The 19,280-nt window shown below is 34.5% G+C and overlaps 1 long non-coding RNA gene across 1 annotated transcript in view; it reads left to right on the top strand.

Annotated features, from left to right (window-relative positions):
* LOC116850210 overlaps positions 1-17,944 on the top strand; it is a 24,827-nt gene extending 6,883 nt beyond the window's left edge. The window contains exons 2-3 of the long non-coding RNA XR_004379283.1: positions 16,464-16,562; positions 17,198-17,944. This is a non-coding gene — a long non-coding RNA (uncharacterized LOC116850210). The remainder of the gene's footprint in view (positions 1-16,463; positions 16,563-17,197) is intronic.
* The last annotated feature ends 1,336 nt before the right edge of the window (positions 17,945-19,280 follow it).

Genomic DNA, 19,280 nt, shown 5'->3' with positions numbered 1-19,280 from the left:
TCTCTCTCTCTCTCTCTCTCTCTCTCTCTCTCTCTCTCTCTCTCTCTCTCTCTCTCTCTCGCTCTTTCAGAAAATACCAATTAAATATATTCACAAAGCAATAATTAAGACGACGCAATAATTTTGTAATAGTAAAATCGATAATTTTTAATTCTCGATGATTGTTAAATGGACATTGGACTCTCTTTTTAATGATGCTATAATTAATTAAACGCACGAAAAGTCATTGTGTCATCTCATTTTATCGACAACACAATTCGGTAATTCTTCTCGGTTTCATTTTGTAATCTTCTTCTGAACTCTCAAAGTGAATAGGTAAAATGTTTCTGATTGAATCAATATTATATTAATAAGATTTTATATTTTTAATCTACTCGTGGTAAGAGGTTCACACACACAAATCGATACATTATTCATTTATAGAATATTTAAAGTTTTATAAAGTCTCATGTAAAAGGGACGAGTCTTAGTCACATCTTTTGTCAAAAAAGTTAAAGTAGGAATATTATAAATACCTCAATGGTTTATTGTAAAAAATAAGGCTTACGAAAAATTTTGAAAAAAAATATATAAAATAAATTGAAAAAAAAATATGTAAAGACTGTTAATTGTTCTTAATAAACTTTTAACGTTTCGACATATCAATTCCTAATAGTTAATCCTAAAATGATATTTCTCTGAAAAAAAGTGTCTTTTTATTTTTATTTAATTAAATTTTTATTTCTTATAATAATTAAACAATTAAATATTCAAATTATGTCTTACTTATCTTTAGTTCTTTATGTTTATGTAAGAGTATATAATAATAATATAATCGATTGTGTCTATCGATACGTTAGTTAAAATCACTAAAAATAAAGAAAGCCGCTATGGGTCAAAGGGTTAACGACTCCATGCGATGTCACTGTCTGCACTTGCAATCTGCGTCAATAGCAGGAAGAGTTGCTACTATTACCTGATATTTTTTCAGCAAGATTTTACTGATTGCAGTGCTTATAACCGAACTATCAGTTATAAGTACAGAATTTCAGCGAAGAAGACACTACGATTGTAGTTTAAAGAGAATGGATTTGACAGACCGATCGGCCAGCAGTCATTCTTCGCGAAAAGAACTTCGACCGGCCGCCGCGGTGCCGTTTCCGCGACCGAACAAAAATTGATGCCGTTACGGAGGGGTTAATTTCGTCGCGCGAACCGCCGGCGTCGTTAAATCTGATTGCTGCCGCAGCGTGTCGCAATTCTTTCTGACGACGACCACCACCACCTCCACCACCATCACCATCAGCGCGCATTCGCGATTAACGACGAATGCATGCCGGCCGCGTCTGCGTTCTGTTTGGCCCGACGCTAACGAACTATGAATTCCAAAAGCAAAGAAGTAAAGACAAAAAAGGAAAAAGTAGAAAAAAGGAAGAACGAGAGCGGACAGCGGAGCACCGCGACGCGGTTATTCCTCGCTAGTCGCGCGGGCCGCAGAAGCGCGCGCTCTCGCGTACGGCCTGAAACTCGATGAATTATTCACCGAGTCCGTCTGTTCTTCGTCCGTGCGCCGATTCCGTGGACGGGTATGCCGCGCGACGGGAGCAACCACGAGAGTGACCGGACTTGTACGGCTGATTCGCTATAACGACGACGAGGACGAGCGCGACGTAGAGGTCGACGACGGCGACAGATGGAAATTCCGTTCGGACAGTACTGTCCATCCGTGACCCCCGACTCAGGTGGTGCTTGAGTACGCGAGCGTGATGGCCCGTGAAGTAGCGAGAGAGCCGGCGCGCGCTCTCACGCCTCCGGTCATGTAAATTGGCGAACGTAAACACACGCGGTCCGCACGTTCTCTGTAACTACCAGCGTGCGTATACCGGCGTGGGAGCTGGCCGGTTTATCATCGGCATAATCCGACGACCCGCATTAATCGTCGTCGTCGTCAATCAGAGGTACCCGTCACCACTAGCGGAATGCGATTAATATCGATCAGCCAGGCGGGCTCCCCTGCCGTGAACGGGCGATATCGACCTCGCGGAGAATCTATCTACTCGCGCGGTAATGGCTTCCGCGTGATACGATGTCATTTACGACATCGTTACGTTAACGGAAACGTCGACGTGTAAGCGCGCGAGAGAGCAGCGGATCCCGAGAAGGGTGCATGGCCGGAGGTGTTCCGCTCGCGTCGTATTACGTCATTTGTTTCCTACGTTTGCAAAACTCGAGAAATTGCGCGTAGCATCGCCAAATTATCTCGCGCCCCTTCAAACGTATAATACAACTCGTGAGGATCGTCTACAATGCGGTCGCAGTTACGTTTTTTGAAGTCGTAGTGATATCGATCATGCATTCGTTTCCTTCACGCAAACTCGTGCAAACTGAAAAGTTTTATCGAATTTGTCAATGAACCTCTTTAGTTTGCACGAGTTTACATGAAGGGAACAGACATATGATCGATTCGCAGACTAGTGCCACGACTTTAAAATATAATTGTCGTTTTCCAACGACCTGTGCTTTCCCTCCCTCTCTCTCTTCCTTTCCTTCCTCCCCTGACACGCCGTTTTTATCCGTGAATCAATGCCGGTGTGTCATTAACGACATTACTGTCATTGTAGAGAACGACCGGCTCAAAATATCTCGAGAGGCGAAAATCTCTATTTGTAGTTCGCGATCTTTATCTCCCGACGTACAGTCAAAGATTCAGCGAATTTCATGTCGGGCTGCGGTAAATGAAAGCTGATTAGGAACGACTCGGCGAAATTATCTCCATAATCCGTTCCCAGTGCGGATTAAAGGGATCGCAGCTAAATAGGATTTCACCTGCGAGCGTAACGGCGAGTCTTACGCCGAACATCTTTGGCTGATCTTCGTCGGTATTCTGGCTATGTCGACGGTCGGGTCCATCCCTTCTCATATCACGCGAGCCAACGAGAAAATGCGATCGGTGGTTGGCGTTGGCTCACGCGAAAAAGAATTAAGACACGGTAAACTCGACCGCGAAGAACCCCGCGCTCCCCGGAAGGTGAATTCCGCGAAGGATCAAGCCCCCGGAGTTGCCTAATGAGGGTAACGCGTCGACCTATCGTCATCAGACTGCGTCAAATCGGATTATGCATCAGCCGCGATAGATGGAATTTTGGATGACGGGTTTGCACGGGAATTATGACACGCGACACAAGATAGTTACCGCAAAAAATTGAAGCTGCAAGCTTCGTCCAGTTATCGAACATTTTGGTTTACTAGTGCCAAATGTACGCAAAAACGCAAAAAAATGCACCAAAAAAATTAACTCAAGAGGATACTAATCCACTTAAAAGAATGCTGAAACTGGAAACTTTACCGACAAAATATTAATACTTTTCTGCAAAATTTACATCGTATTGATGATGCAGAATTAAAAATACTTTTACACAATGGAAGTAAAAAACAGTTACATGCAAAAATAAATAGGAGCATTGTTCAATATATAACGAGAATGAAAAAAAGAATTTTAAATATAAAATCTCAAGCTATCACTAATATTTGCCTAACCAAAAAGTTCCGCAGCTTATAAAGATACCAAAAGCGACATATCACTTTGTTTTTGGAGGTTATGGCTTAATTTAAAGCTCAAAATATAAATGTAAATATATATACATGTAGTTGGAAGTACCCGCTATCAAATAATATCATATTTTTACTGAAATTGTTTCTAGATTTAAAACAAAAAATATTTTTGTAAAACGCACAAAAATTCGGAGTTCAAAAAGAATGGGTGCCAAAAACAACATACCTATTGGATATATTATATAATATGTATTGCATATATAATATGTATTGCATATATGATAATAAATAGTGCATATATAATAATATTTGATAATAAATAGTTCATTAATGCATTTAATGGTTGAATAATATTCATTTATTCAAAATATAATGTTACGAAAGAGAAATATAATTAAATAAAAACATATCTTTGGCATTTCCATCTTTTTCATTTCTCACATATTTTACATATGTTATATTTTTAAACAAAATTAAACTTTAAAATAAACAAACGCACCTCGCACAAACGCAATAGGAGATTAGAATCAAGTTATGTTAGTCACAGAATATCGCACCTATCGCATACTGTAGGTATGTCACTTTAAGACATATTCTCATAAAAATTTTTAAGTTATACAGTAAAAAAGTGATGAAAATAAATATATTCAAAAAATATTTTTACAAAAGCTAAATACATAAAGCATTGTTCTAGTGTTTAAAAAAAGTTGATGGCAAACTCAAAAACATTCGATAATGTAGAGACGATCGTCAATAATATAATCACGTTATCTTTACTTTCACATTCTTTATACATACAGATTTTGCACAAATATACGTTGCTTTATCTTACCGTATTTAGCGAAAAATCTAATGCATATATAGAAATCCTGCAAACTTTTCCGATATCTTTAAGTTTTTAAATTCAGATGCAAAGATACAGTAATGTTCTTTGAAGTTTTTTTTAACGAAGCAAACTCGCGTTTAGTATATCGCGTACAGGTCTTTTGTATGAGGCAAATATTTGCTTTAGCTGACAGCATCCGACAGGCTGATTTACCCTCGAAGCGATAACTTTGAAGTTTTTTATCGTTTTTGTCATATATTCAGCAATGTTTCAATTTATTCTCGCACGTATTTTTATTGTGTAAAAGTATTTGTAATTCTGTGTAACCAATACAATGTAAACTTTGCAGAAAAAAAGTCAATATTCTGCCGGTAAAGATTTCGACTCCAGAGCATTTCCTTAAAACTAGAATACTCAATTTAACAATTTTGTTATACATAAGCAACAATATATTATTTTGTTAGAAAAATTTTAAAGTCTTCGATTACAACAATGTTACAATTTTATTTAAATATTATAATAATCTCGTAAGAAATAAAATATAATTATTCTGATTATAATAATATCTTTTGCTGACACTTAAAAACATATTCTCGATGCAATATTTTATGCTTTCCATTCCTGGAAATTATTTTTAAATAGTAAGAATATACTTTTATTTGTTGAATCACGTAAAATGTTTTGAATGCGAGTCACTTATCTCCGTTTAACACTACGTGATCTCATTTTAAGATTTACATGTGAAAAGTAAAGATATTTTCAAAACAAGAATGTCCCTTTCTTTGCGTGCACATGACACTAAGTCGGAATAAAATATCCAGCGACAATACCACGATGAATGGAGATATTTTTCATTCGGGAGGTATTGGGACACTATCGCGATCATATTAAATGCACAGCTCCCCGAAGCGAATGGGCGTCCGTGCGGATGCACTTGGAATAGTATAGAAATAGATTTACATGCCGCCTGTCAGTAAAGATGAATGGTAATTCAGAAAGCTGACGCGGCATAACAATGCGTGTTTCGTTAACGTGGGGAACGCAATGCAGACGCGCACGGAATGTGCATTAGGCGCATATCTATGTTATAGTATAGCTTAACTTCTCATTAACCTAAATATCTTAGCTAACAAACGCAAGTGTCACAGTATGTTCCGTACGAACGACGGTGGTGGTGTGTCTGTCGTTCATTCGCTCTTACTCGTCACAAGGCAGTCGCGGGATTCGAGTGATTGCTCTCGATCAAAGAGCTCTCGGGTTCTCTTTCTGCTTGAAAATTTCGACAAGATTTATTTACCTTAATATTTTGTTCTCGATTTTTTTTTTAAGCACGCTGGAAATGGTAAACGCCCTTTGACGATGTAATTTTATTCTTTGAAAATAAAGCAATTTGACGCTCTTCTCGCTCTCTTCTACGTTGACACGATCGAACCTTAACGATTTAATCTCAATTTAATGAAATTTCGTGTCTCGCTTTATCAGACACGCGTATGTCGACAGCTATTCTTCCTCGGAGTAACGCGACGACGAGGAGGGAACAGAAATTGGAACTTGCTGAATCTCAAAGACCATTCGGCGCCACGAGATGCCGTCGATGAGCGAGGTTCCACCGAATGCACGCTCAACCTCTTACGGCGAACACCGAGCAGCGAGATACGTGACTGCAGTTGATAACGGACGGTCGATGGTGGCGATAACGTTTCGCGGCTCGTACACTCGCAAAATCTCGCGCCCAGAACCACTTTGTAAGCTACAGCTTCGCGAGAAATCTTTTTTCCCGAACGGAGATGTGGCCGCTCGGCAAGCCACTTGGCAAGCTCGCGGTCTCCACACTCAGAGAACTGAGTTCGCAAAGTTCAACTTAGTCGCGAGGAAAGACGCCGAAGACCGTAAAGTTATAAACTATAATAAATCGCTCCTAATGTAGGTTAACGCCAGAGTGGAAGAATTATCTGCCGAATTTACGACGAGCTTGTTGCCAAAACCGCCGTCGTAAAGAAAGGAGAATCTACCCCTCGTCTAAAGAGGGTGGGGAAATGAAAGAGAGAGCGAAAGGGGGGGGAGGGGGAAATGTCGGTATCCGCGACGATAATGGACTCCGCCGTGGCGTGGCTCGACGGCCGAAACCGAGGGAGGTTAATTTAGAAAAGAGGATTGTGCCATGGACGTAACGTTTGTAATCCTTAACAAAGGATCGCGAAGACTTTGGCCAACTTGGATCGCGGGGGCGCGACCGCTACAAGGGAAAAGAATTGGTGATAGAAGTAACTACGAAACGATAACCATTGATCGCCTCGTTGAGCTTGTTTATCTTGTTATCGCTTCTATCGGCGTGTAATTCCAATGTAAACACGAATAGCAGTGACTATCACGCATGTTAAATTCCTCTTAAATAAATATTTCTTTAAGCCTCAGCGGGAAAGAAATGACAATAGGTCATTATTTCTAGCACCAAGTTAAAACAATAGTTTGTATAGTTTTATCCCGAGTCAAAATTTAAAATTCTATGTTTAGTCTGTAAATATCTCGTCAAAAATATACAGGTCAGTGAAAAATCTCAAGATATACACGGAAAAAAGATTTCAGTTCGTGTAACTAAATGGAGACCAGACGAAAAACTCGCTGATGAAAAATAATCTCTGTTACCTTGACCCAAAAAAAAATTGGGCTGAACATTCAGTTGCGTTAAAACTCGGTTGAGGTTAAAACTGAGAGAGCACTTGGCTGAGTAGAAACCTCCTACAGGAATCTTTCTGTTCCTACAACCGAGTTTTTCGTCTAGTTCCCAGGTAACAGGAAATTCAGCTACATTAACAGAGATGTTTTTTCCGTGTAGCATTTGTACAGAGCATTTTGCTGCTTTGATGCTACAAATCGTAATTTTGTGCCGTTTTCTCCGTGGAAACTTGAGGAAAGATTTACTAAGAGTGTTTATATCCGAGTCGAAGTTTTGATTCTGCACTGATTCTATAAATTCTGTCGAACTTAAAGAGTCTAAAGAATCGCGAAATGTACGAACTATATTAGCCTACTTTGATACTTCAGATTGTTATTCACTGCCGTTTTCTCCATATTGAAGCTCGAAGAAGTATTCATTCAAGAATTATTTAATATATATTCGACTTTTCTTTTATTTTTAATAATTTTAATGATTTTTAGTTACCTAATATTTGATTATTTTGATATATTTTAGTTAAATTTCGCCGTTAGACACAAGAAATTGGCAAATGTCAAATTATTTAATAAAGATTGATGTATAGGAAAATGTATGAAAGAATGAGTCTTATATTTTACATCTTCCTGATTTTTATCTCTTTTCTCTTTTTTATTTTTTTTACTCTTTTTTGATGAAAATTTCAATGAGATTTGTAGATCTTAAAAAAGCTGATATAAAGCTGTAAAGAAAAGATAACATTACATGTGTCTAATACTACTATGTTTTAATAGAGATTTGAAATAAAATACAGTAACAATATATTTGTGATAAACTCAAGTGAAAAAAACTGTTAACTAACCAGGCAAGGATTGCGACTTAAGGAACATTGTTAAATTGAAAAATCAATATTTATAAAACACATTAGAGAAATTCCAAGGTTGGTATTTCTAATTGAAATAATTTACGATCTTTGCTCGAGAACATAATTAAGGTAAACATACGGAAGCCTACTCGTATATATACTATACTATATTTACAGCTATTAATTACATAAATAATTAAAAATTTTATATACCTTACCTTCATTTTAACTCCTAATAATTTGTTTTAAAATATTATTACATTTTCCATGGCGTCTTTTGTACATGGTGTTTTTCGGATGCACACAAGTCCGTCATCCCTATTATATTATAGAAAAATCATATAATTAATATGATGTTTTATTTTTTTATCAACTTTTAAACATATTAATCATGTAAAACTAAAACACTTTATATTGTCATCAAGAAATACCTCACGTTTTATCGTTTTATAAATTACATTGTCGTAATAACCATCTAAGAGGTATCCTATGCAGGATATCATTTCTAATGATTTCCTATATTTCCTTAAAAAGTAGGCGTTAGTTTGGTTAAAACTGCTGTTTGGTTAAACAGAATTTTATGTTCTGTTTCTATCTGATGTTCTGAAAATGCAGATTTTGTTATATGTTTTAGCCCCCCTAACTGCCGATTGATGTTCTTTTAAGTGTGTGTTATATATATAAGCATCCATCTGATTTTTCCTATATATATTTTGCCGTATAAACATATGTAGAATTTTATACTAACTTAAAATATCAAAGCCCAAAATACAAATTTGTCATCTAATTCAGCATCCCTCCTAAAAAAGACAATATTAGCATTTTTAAGACTTACATCAGATTCTAAATTTTGACTAGCAATATTTCGAGATTCTCCATTAACGTTTTAATTTATCACTCAAAGTTAGTACATTCGAATATTATTCAAAACTTCGTTTCTATCTATTATTAGTTTTAGTCGCACTAATAACAATATCAAATTAGACGTACTAGTTAAATTTAAAGATCTTCGAGCATGTAGGATATTGAATGAAATATAGGAAAGTATATTATTAGTTTCACAAATCCGACTTTTTCATCAACTTTATCAGGTCGAAAGTTTTCAGACAGTCTCATTCATATCTAACTACTTCTCATGACTATTGATTAACTCAGAAAGTGGAAGCATATTCTTTGAAGCATATTCTTTGAATTAATTAACAGTGATGAGAAACATGCAACTATAAACAAATTTAACTGTCGATCTATCGAACTGTAAATTTTTTCGAATAGTAAAGCAATTACGAAACGGAACCTAGAAGACGTCATTGTAGGAACGCGATGGCGTTCACTTTTCGTATATGGCGCGATGGCGCTAATTTTCGGCATATGTCACGAATTGCGCGGGCATCTTCGATTTTTTTTGCGTCAATTAGCCGCCATTAATACCTCGATCGACATCGTTCCGCGTTTTACATGTTTTGCCAGTCGAAAGTGAATTTCGAGCAAAAATATGTATCAAGAATGTCGAAAATAATGATGTATGATCGCTAAGACAAGTATAGCGAATAATTCTCTAATTTCTCGATCACATGCAGTCGATGCTTATCACGTCATGTCGAATCTGCGTCTATCACTTTCATTATTACTTTCGACTCACTCTAGTAATAAAATCATCAGATCGGACGATCGTCAGATTTATTAATCGGGAATTGGAAATAGGATAGCAATAAAAAAAATAAGATGATCATAGATATACGTGACGACACTCTTGGGAAGCAGCCTCGATTTATTAGCAAAAGAGACACAGATTTATTCCACGCAAGCTTTGTTGAACCGCGAGTGTCGTTAGACGAATATTTTTTTTAGCATATGTATTGAATGCCACGTGAACGTGACATCAGTAAAATATATAATTTGATTATTTAAAAGTGCTGCGTGTAGCCGCTTTATTTGGATGTTTCTGGAGAGTTATTTACAAATTTTGGAGAAACTTATAGGTATCTATTCCGAATAAATTTACTTATTCTTTATTAGCGAGATTTGAGAAAATTCTTCTGCTGAAAAAACAAATGCGTTGCAAAGTTCACATAAAAACAGCAGACAATCTTTCTATCCACGATCATTCTTGTATTTTCTGATATTTTCGATGCGTGCGCGCGAGAAGGACGTTCATCTAATAGCATTGACCGCGACACCGTTCATATCGTGGCGCTAACTGTCGAGGTATATACGTGAAAAATTGCGCGACTATGTTCAATCTTTTCGCGTCGAACAGCCGATACTAACACATCGATCGACATCGTTCCGCGTTTTTCATAGGTTTTGCTTATTGAAAGTGAGTTTCGTGCAGAAATAAATATCAAGAATGTCGAAAATAGCAATGTGTGATCGTTCGAACATATCGTAAATACGTTATTAGGGAATCTCCTCATTTCTCGGTACACGCGAACCGTGCTTGTTATGACGCGCGCCGAATCGGCGTTTCTTAACCCTTCAAAGTACAGGACCTTCAAAATTTAGATTCTAATAAAATATTCATATCACACGTCCAGAAATCATTCTTTACGAAACTAATTTTTTCATATATATCTCCTATTATATTTATATTTTTTATTATTAAAACTGATAGAATATATCAATATGCGTAGGCTGAGCGGTGGTTTCGTTGCGAGATCACTATACCTGAGGCTATTTGTTTCTAATAGGTGATCTCACGGTAGAACTATTGTGTTCTGAAGGATTAAACTAGAAACACACGATACATGATTTCATGCATGCTTTTAGCATGCATGCTGACAATTCAGTTCACAGTATAGATCTTCCAATGCACGCAATGATAGCAATTTACGCAGTGAACTAAACTGCCGACCAGCATGCATATAAGAAGGCATGAAATTGTGCATTACGTGATTCTAGCTTTAGGCTTGTATTAATAGTTGTTGCTTGAAACTTGCTTCAAGTAGGATACTCATATTTAAAGCAATTGTTTCGCGACGGTATTGCTAAAAAATTATGTTAAGTAAATATATAATACGAGAAAGAGAGAGAGAGAGAGAGAGAGAGAGAGAGAGAGAGAGAGATAGAGAGAGAGAGAGAGAGAGAAAGAGAGACAGAAAGAGAGAGAGAAAGAAAGAGAAGGAGTTCTACAACAGAAGTTCTGTGTTAAATATTTATAAATATAATTTATGATATGCAGCTTTGACACTATAACAAGTGAATACCACAATCAAACTTACGTAATGTTTAAAAACCCACATAGAAATAATCGTTTTTCGCGCATTAACGCATTAATAGTTAGGACTGCTGAAACTGCCCCCGTGTTAGGAATATGTTTGCAAACATATTATACGTTTCGATGCACTCTAATGCACACTATTAGCAAAATAATCGTGATCCTAGGTTTTCTTATATTTTACCGTATTTTTCGCATTTTTATATATTGATTATAGATCTTTAAAGTTATTTAACTATCCTATCTTTAAGAATATACTTAACCAAGGGACATCAAAGGAAATATAGTGCATAAAGTATTACAAAATCATTACAAGGTAGCTATCATATAATTTAATTGCTATCATAAATTGTATACTTTACATATTAATTTCTGGGAAACTAGATAGTCAATGATCTTATATAATTTTTTTTATAATATTCCCACTAATCTCTTTTATTGTCTTCTTTTATTGTATTCGTTAAAAGTAATACAATTGCTAGATTGAAAACGTAATATATTGGTTTTCATATCTGTGATACATGTAAATAGTGCGAACTTTGACTTTAATTATCTCAGTTTCGACATGATCAATCTTCTTCTAATTACACACGTATCGATCGTATTTTGAGTAATATATACTATTAAAATTTGAAAGGATTTTTAAAGAAGTTAGTTTATGAAGCAACTATCTTAAGTTTAGAGCTAAATGTGAGTTTTTCAGTAAAATCGTATTTGCAGATGCAATGTCATGTATATCACGTGTTTCAGTTAGAAAACTCAGATCTAACTCTAAATTCAAATCTGAATATCTCACATGAAATAAGTTTCAAGTAACGACTATTAACACAGATCTTACACTTGCAAAATGACATAAGATTGTTATTAGGATCGACTCATTTATTCACGAGGAATAACCATGGCATCGACATTAGGTTTGAGCTCGAAATTCGCGCTCATGCGACACTTGCTATCGCACTGGCGCACTGTTTGTTTCTAAAATGCGTCCGCGTAGCCGCAATGAGCAAATAGGTGGTGCGGCATTAGATATACAAAATACCGCAATCAGACGCAATCAGACTCCATGAATACGATACATTCGAAAATGATGTATTTATGTATTTATATATTTTGTAACTAAAGGAAGATAATTGAGAATATTCTTCATGATGATGTTGATCATGACATCAAAAGCGAGAAATGACGCTTTAAAAGTTCTTACGTGCCATTATCAAATAAAAAGATATTTGAATGAAAGAACACATCAAATCACTTGAATATATTTATAAAATATAAAAAGTTATTTTAAAATATTTAAAGTATTTTAAAAAGTATCTTTCCCTTGACAATCAATAAATAGTCATAAGCTGTTTAAAATTAACGTGGTATACTCACAAGAAAAGATATGTTAAACAGGAAAATTGCATTTTATGACTGTTTACACTCATTTATATATCAAAAGAAAAGAATAGTTTTTAGAGCATTTTACAAGTATAATGTTTAACGCATTTATACTTCATTCATTATACTTCACTAAAGCTTTATCCGATAATTCTTCTTTCCCAATTAATTAGAACTATTTTTTGCGTCTTCCGCTATTTTACTTGCCTGCTAGCAAACGAAATAGACAGAATCCTTTCTCGCTGCGGTTTTTGCGGTTTTTCATACAACCAGGTATTTTCGTCTATTTGCATAGTTAATTTAATCACATTACGTTCCATACATAATCAGATTATGGAACTTGCACTACATCTGTACATAAGTTACAATAAGTGTGCTGTATCTGCTAAACGACGCCATTTTGGTTTCAAATGTGAAAGCATTGATTTTTATAGATTGCGATACTTTATGTTATCTAGTAACTTTAGTGCGGCAGTGTTTATCTGAATCGCAGAGAGGGGGTAGCGAGTGCTACTATGTACCGTCACGTATTGCGCAAAGTGACACACACACATACACACACACACACACTCTCTCTCTCTCTCTCTCTCTCTCTCTCTCTCTCTCTCTCTCTCTTCGGAAGCAATTAGCCGTGTACCGCATTTCATTCACGCGTAACCATGATCTATCCGGCTCGCTGCCACGATAACGCCGACCGATCGAAAATGCGGATTGATACAAATGTCAATAATTTCACTTGTAGACGTCGTAGTAACTCAAAATCGAAACCATCGGAAAAGGGAAATTATGCACTTGATGAGCATGAAATCGTCCTTCTGTGGAATCAGGATCAAATAACATAATAATGTAAGTACTAAAGACAACGGTTTTTGCGCTTCCGCGAAAGTGATCATTAATTATTTATTAATCATTGATCGTTTGAATTGAACAATCGTCAGATTTATTAATCGAGACTTAAAACTGCGGTGATAATCAAAAGTATAGATAGATAATATGATAGAGTGCCAAAGATAGAGTATAAAATTTAAGCATTGTATCCATTAGAAATACCTTTAGTGGAAGAGAGAGAGAGAGAGAGACTATACATTTATATCTTACCCAATACACAAAAATCATAATTATATTACTGGTAACCCGTGGGAATATTTTGAAAACCGCCCTGTTTTATAGCCTAATGATTCGCTGATATGCGTTTTCTAATGACGTAACTAATCCTGTGTGTGTGTTTCCGGTTTACTTTCCATTCGATATCACAAAAACTGCCACAAAACACTTCACTATTCTTCTTTTAGAAGTTTTTATATAAATTTGAAAGATAATATGATACATTGCACACATAAATCAAGAAGACAGAAATGAAGATTTTACGTTATTACCTCATATATTTATAAACTGCAAATCTTCTTTCTCGATTATGTCTGGGAATAGGAATAAATTACAAGAGTCTGGGAATAGGAATAAATTACAAGAGAGAGAGAGAAAGAGAGAGAGAGAAGGAGAGCCAGTAAATATATTTCAGAAACACTAATGTATCAATGAAATAAATATTATAATTGAAGTCATAATAATTGAATCTGAGAAATAAAAATAAAGACTTCACGGTATCACTCGTGGATTTAAAGACTCAAAACTCTCTTTATATTTAGAAAACTCTCAATTATATTTAAAAAAAGTAGGAGAAATAAATATTTATTAGGAAAACCTGTAAATATTTTAGAAACCGTACATTAGCGAATTATTGGGCTATATATAAGGCGATTTCCAAAAAATGTTTCTACAAATTATCAGTAATATAATTATAATTTTTGTATATTAGATAATTTATATAATGTAAAGTTATGGTCCACTAAAGTTATTTCTAATGGACAGAAATCGATCCAAATTTGACATCCTTCTTTCTTGAAGTAAAATTTTCACTCGAGACGTGAAAGTATTATTACACAAGGGTGAATGCTTCATTCAAAATTAGGAGTAGATTATGACTTTATGAACGAATGTTTCGATCAATTAGAGCGAATTAGTTTGTTTAGCATGACGGTAGAATGTATCAGATTCATTCTTCAATTTTGAATGAAAATATTCGCTCAACGATTTAGAGTGGAGAATTTGTTCTATAAGAATGAAAAATAACTCGAATTGAAGTGACTCGGCTGTCATTCTACTCTTTGAGTGAAGTTTCACTTTAAATAATTTAGAGAGTACGTCGATATACTTACCAAAAGTTTTCAGCCAGTCGCATTCGTATGCAGCCATGCATTTCTCATGATTTGATTAATTCAGAAAGCGGGGTCGTGTTTGCTGGATTAAATAAATAACAGTGATGAGAAACGTGCTACTAGAAATTAATGTAGCTGGTCGTAAATATTTAATAACTATCCGTCTATCGAATGGTAAAACATCCGCGGAACTGAACGTACGTGTCAGAGAAATATGAATTCAAAGATATTAATGGTTAATAGTTAATTAAGTAGCTCGTTTGAAGCAATGTTTATTTATATCTCCGCGCACAGACGAATAAATAAACTACAAATTTTCTACTGTGGACTTGTCACTCTTTATTCTCTGATATTTAGTATAGAAATAAAATCAACAAATAAACGGAGCTGCGTACGTACGCCGAAGTTCACACAACATACGTGTGTAACTTAATGTACTTAACAGACAAGCCACTAGTCTTAGACGCCAAGGCAAACATAAACGGGAGAACTCGCGCATTATTTTCGTTTATTCTAAATTAATTGAGATATGTGTGGAATGTATTACGGGACTTTGCAATCGCGATCATCGTGCTGGAATGTGTGCGAGCAACAGTAACACACTAAAATTGAAAAGTGACTACCGCATTTCACTTTTATTAGATCTCAAAAAAGAAAAATCGGATTTCGTATTCTTAGCACCTTTGTTTTAAACATCCTAAATTCGTATTAATAATCGTTGCCTGAAACTTGTCCTACACGAGATTCTCAGATATAAAAAGGGCGGTCTATCAAATACGGTCTATTTTGTCTGATTTTAAAATTTTCGATAATAATAATTTTTTGCATACTATTAAAGTTCACGTCGAGTCAGTTCCGAAAAAATGTAACTTTCTAACTTAATCCAACTTAACCGTTGATTGTACTGATGATTTTTATTTCGACTTGCTATGTGCTGTCTGACAATCAATTATCGCCAATTACTGATCCGTCAAGATTTCATTAATAAGTTTTGCATTGGTATATTTACACGCGGACATTTAGCCCGCGGCCTATATCTCAAATTCAACCTAAATTATTTAGGCCGTTTGCTATAAACTTTCGACAGGCGACCTGACCTAGCTTTAGGTCAGGCTTCGTATTTTAGTGACCTGACCTAAAATGCGATGTCTGCTTTTTCGCTGTAAATGCACGACACGACGCTCAATATACGATTCGCTGCTGTTTCGCTGAGTGGTAGACTAAATTCGACTTCGTCAATTCTTAGGTCCCTAAACGGCTAGACCTACTTTGGGCCACAGTATAAGTCAGTCGCTGGATGTAAACGTGGCCATTATTTGACAGCAAACGATAAATATACGAAATAGTTGAATTAACTACCACTGCCAGCTTATACTTGTTTTTGTTTACATAGCGCCATCTGTAGAAATTGCGACTTTTTTAAGCTATTTTTCTCGAAAATGATAAAAAGCTCAGATTAGAGAGTTACATATTCGAAATCAACTCTATGTGAGCTCTAATCGTATGCAAAAAAATTGTCATAATCGAAAAATTAAGCGAAACTTATCTGCCTTCTTTAGAGTTAAATTTTGAAATTTCTATTTGAAACATATAATATCTATGACATTACATTTTTTATCGTGATTAAGCTGAAAAATTCACATCCAAATCTCTAAATCTAAATCTCAGTTTCAAGGGATAATTATTAGTACGAGTATCAGTACTTTCAACTAGTCGAGAATCACACACAAGCAATTTCTCTATAGCTCTATATTAGAAAAAACTGTTTTTGGTTTCAGTCTGGCAGAATATGCGGTCGTGTCACAAAATTAGACGTAATTCCAGCGGGTGATGCTAATGCCAAAATTCGATTCGGGCAGAGCAGGAACGACTGGAAGGTAGACTTTCTATATATGTCTCTTTAACCATTTGCTATCAATATAGCTGTCAGGAAGACTCAAATTATGACAGAGAAGAGCTAATGCGTTCGTTTCACAAATTATAAACGATTAAAATTATAAAATTAGTCAGCGATATCGCGTATATTCTGTGCATCCAGATCAGAATAACGTGATTAAAATATTATTAAATTTCATTATTAATATATCTATTAATTTGGAATATTCCATACATGGAGAGAATATTACAGTTTTCTTTTATACATATTGTCTTTAATTTTACGATATTTTTGATAATCAAGAAATAGACTGTCACTAAGATCCTTTTCGCTAAGAGACTTAGTAAATTTTGTTACATCCGCGTCATCCGCACAGATTCCTTTGTATTTTATTTCATTTATTAATGTTATTGTGAGAAGAATAAGTACTTATTGGTGCCGCAAGATTATTCAGTAATCATCGTAAGCAATGGGAAATATTATCAAATATTATCGATTTTCGAGAGTGAATACCATATTTTCTTTACACTAAAATCAAAGTGAAATACCATAAAAGTTTTTCTAACTTTAATTCGTCTAAATCTTATAAACATTTTATCGCTATAACTAATGAGAAATTACTATTTTTTGTTTCAGATATTCAATCAGAGTTTGTGGGCAAACTTAATTTAACTTAACCTAATGTAACCTCAAAGACGGACGCTGTTTCAATGAACACCGACGCTATACTGAAGAATCTAGCCGAGGAGGGTTGACTCGAAAGTAAATTTACAGTTTCGTTACATTATTCTTGTCAATCCTTTATTGTCTAGAATCGAGATGTAGTAACTATCATGACTCGAATTACGATTGTTAACCTCTATTCATATGTTCAAGTGCTAATACGCACTTGTTATTTAAATGTTAAGTGTTGTTAAATGAATGGTAAATGTGCAATACGCTCTTACCTCTGATTTTTTTGAAATTTTGAGAATTTATACATTTTAATGCATAGAATATATTTCTGAAAACAAAATATGTCGATAGTTATTATCGCTCATTTATAGTTTCCTTTTTTTTAATTTAAAATTTTATGGTGTCGGTAAGCAGAAAAGTGATAATTTTTATTATTAAACTTTGAAAAAATTTCACTTTTATTAATTAAATGAAAAAAGGAAAAACTGCATAAAAATCAAATATTCACTGTAAATATTCTCTGCTCTAATAAAAAACATAAACTTTTATGAAGCTTAAATTATAGCAGAGAATAATTTATTCTTTTCTCTGATGTAATCAAAAGCACAAAATCCCTTATGAAGCTTAAATTATAATAAAGAATAGGTTAAAGCAGAGAGACATGAGAGAGATTATGAATAATATGATATTAAAAATAATTACCTTTTTATGTAGATTAAAGTTTAGATCTAATATTTCTTTAAAATATATGCTATAATTATGCATGGCTACGTCGCTCTCATCTAAGTTCTTGTTTTCGAAAAATATATATATTTAATAAATATTATAATTCAACTAATTTGTTAGTTCAATTTAATAGAAATTATTTCATGAATAAATTTACTTCATAATTTAAATAAGAAAATCTGTTTTTGATCTCTCATTTTCTAGTTTTCGTGTAAGATTCTTTTAGAGTAAATGTTAAAATATATAATGTAAAAATTCTTCCGTGATAGCGTTTACTTGTACAAAGTTGATTAAAATTATTCGATTATAATCCTTCAAATTTCGATCCAAAATATTTTTCTGATGAATTTAGGCCATAAGTTTGCATCACTGACTACATCTTGAATGGCAAGTCAAGGATTATTATTAATTTATTCAACTGAATAAATTAATAATATACCCTATTTTTATTAAAGTCTTAAGATTATAATATAGATGACAATAAAGTAATTCAATAATATAATAATAATTAAGTTAGATGCAATAGAATTCTTTCCTACTTACCGACATCATAACACTTTAAATTAAGAAAAAGAAACGGCACATAAGCGACAAATTTTAATTTCAGAAATATATTTTACGCGTCAAAATGCATAAATTCTTAAAATTTCAAAAAGATTTGAGATAAGAGCGTTATATTGCATATTTACTAAATGAAATCTATGAATTTAACTAATCAAATTGTTTTATCTTTTCATTACATAACATGCTTCGGTGAACGCTGACGTCGCACCGGAGGATTTCGACCGAGAAGGGTCGACTCGAAGGTAAATTCACAGTTTCGTTACATTACTCTTCTTCATTGACATAATGTATCTAGACCGTGCGTTTTCCTTTGTTTGAAGAGTGAGGGTCGAAGTGTACAATCGGCGTCGAAAAGGTTGTCCGATTTTTTTTGTGATTTTCGCAACGCATCCGTCTTGTCCAACGGGAACATTCTCTTATTGGCCAATAAATTCTTCAATTGGACAAGACGGATGCGTCCCGAAAGTTACAAAAAACTAGACAATCTTTCTGACGTCGACATAGAAAAATATTCTGTTTTGTACATTTTGTTTTTCGCTTTGTACACATGCGCGAAAAAACGAGAGAAAAGGGATACAAAACAGAATAAATCCTTTTCTACGTGCACCTCGACCTTTATTCCTCAATACTCAGTCTGGATATACTATGTCTATACTCTTTTTGATTCTTTGCTGTCGAAAAACAAGATATAGTAGTCATCATTATTACTACGATTATTATAGATCATTATATATATAGTAGTCATCATTATTAT

Source organism: Odontomachus brunneus, unplaced genomic scaffold, assembly GCF_010583005.1.
Source record: "Odontomachus brunneus isolate Ranch 3 - 2012 unplaced genomic scaffold, Obru_v1 Obru_scaffold_137, whole genome shotgun sequence".
Taxonomy (NCBI): Eukaryota; Metazoa; Arthropoda; class Insecta; order Hymenoptera; family Formicidae; genus Odontomachus; species Odontomachus brunneus.
Note: the sequence above shows the minus strand (reverse complement) of the source record. Positions and strands in the feature narration are given on the sequence as shown.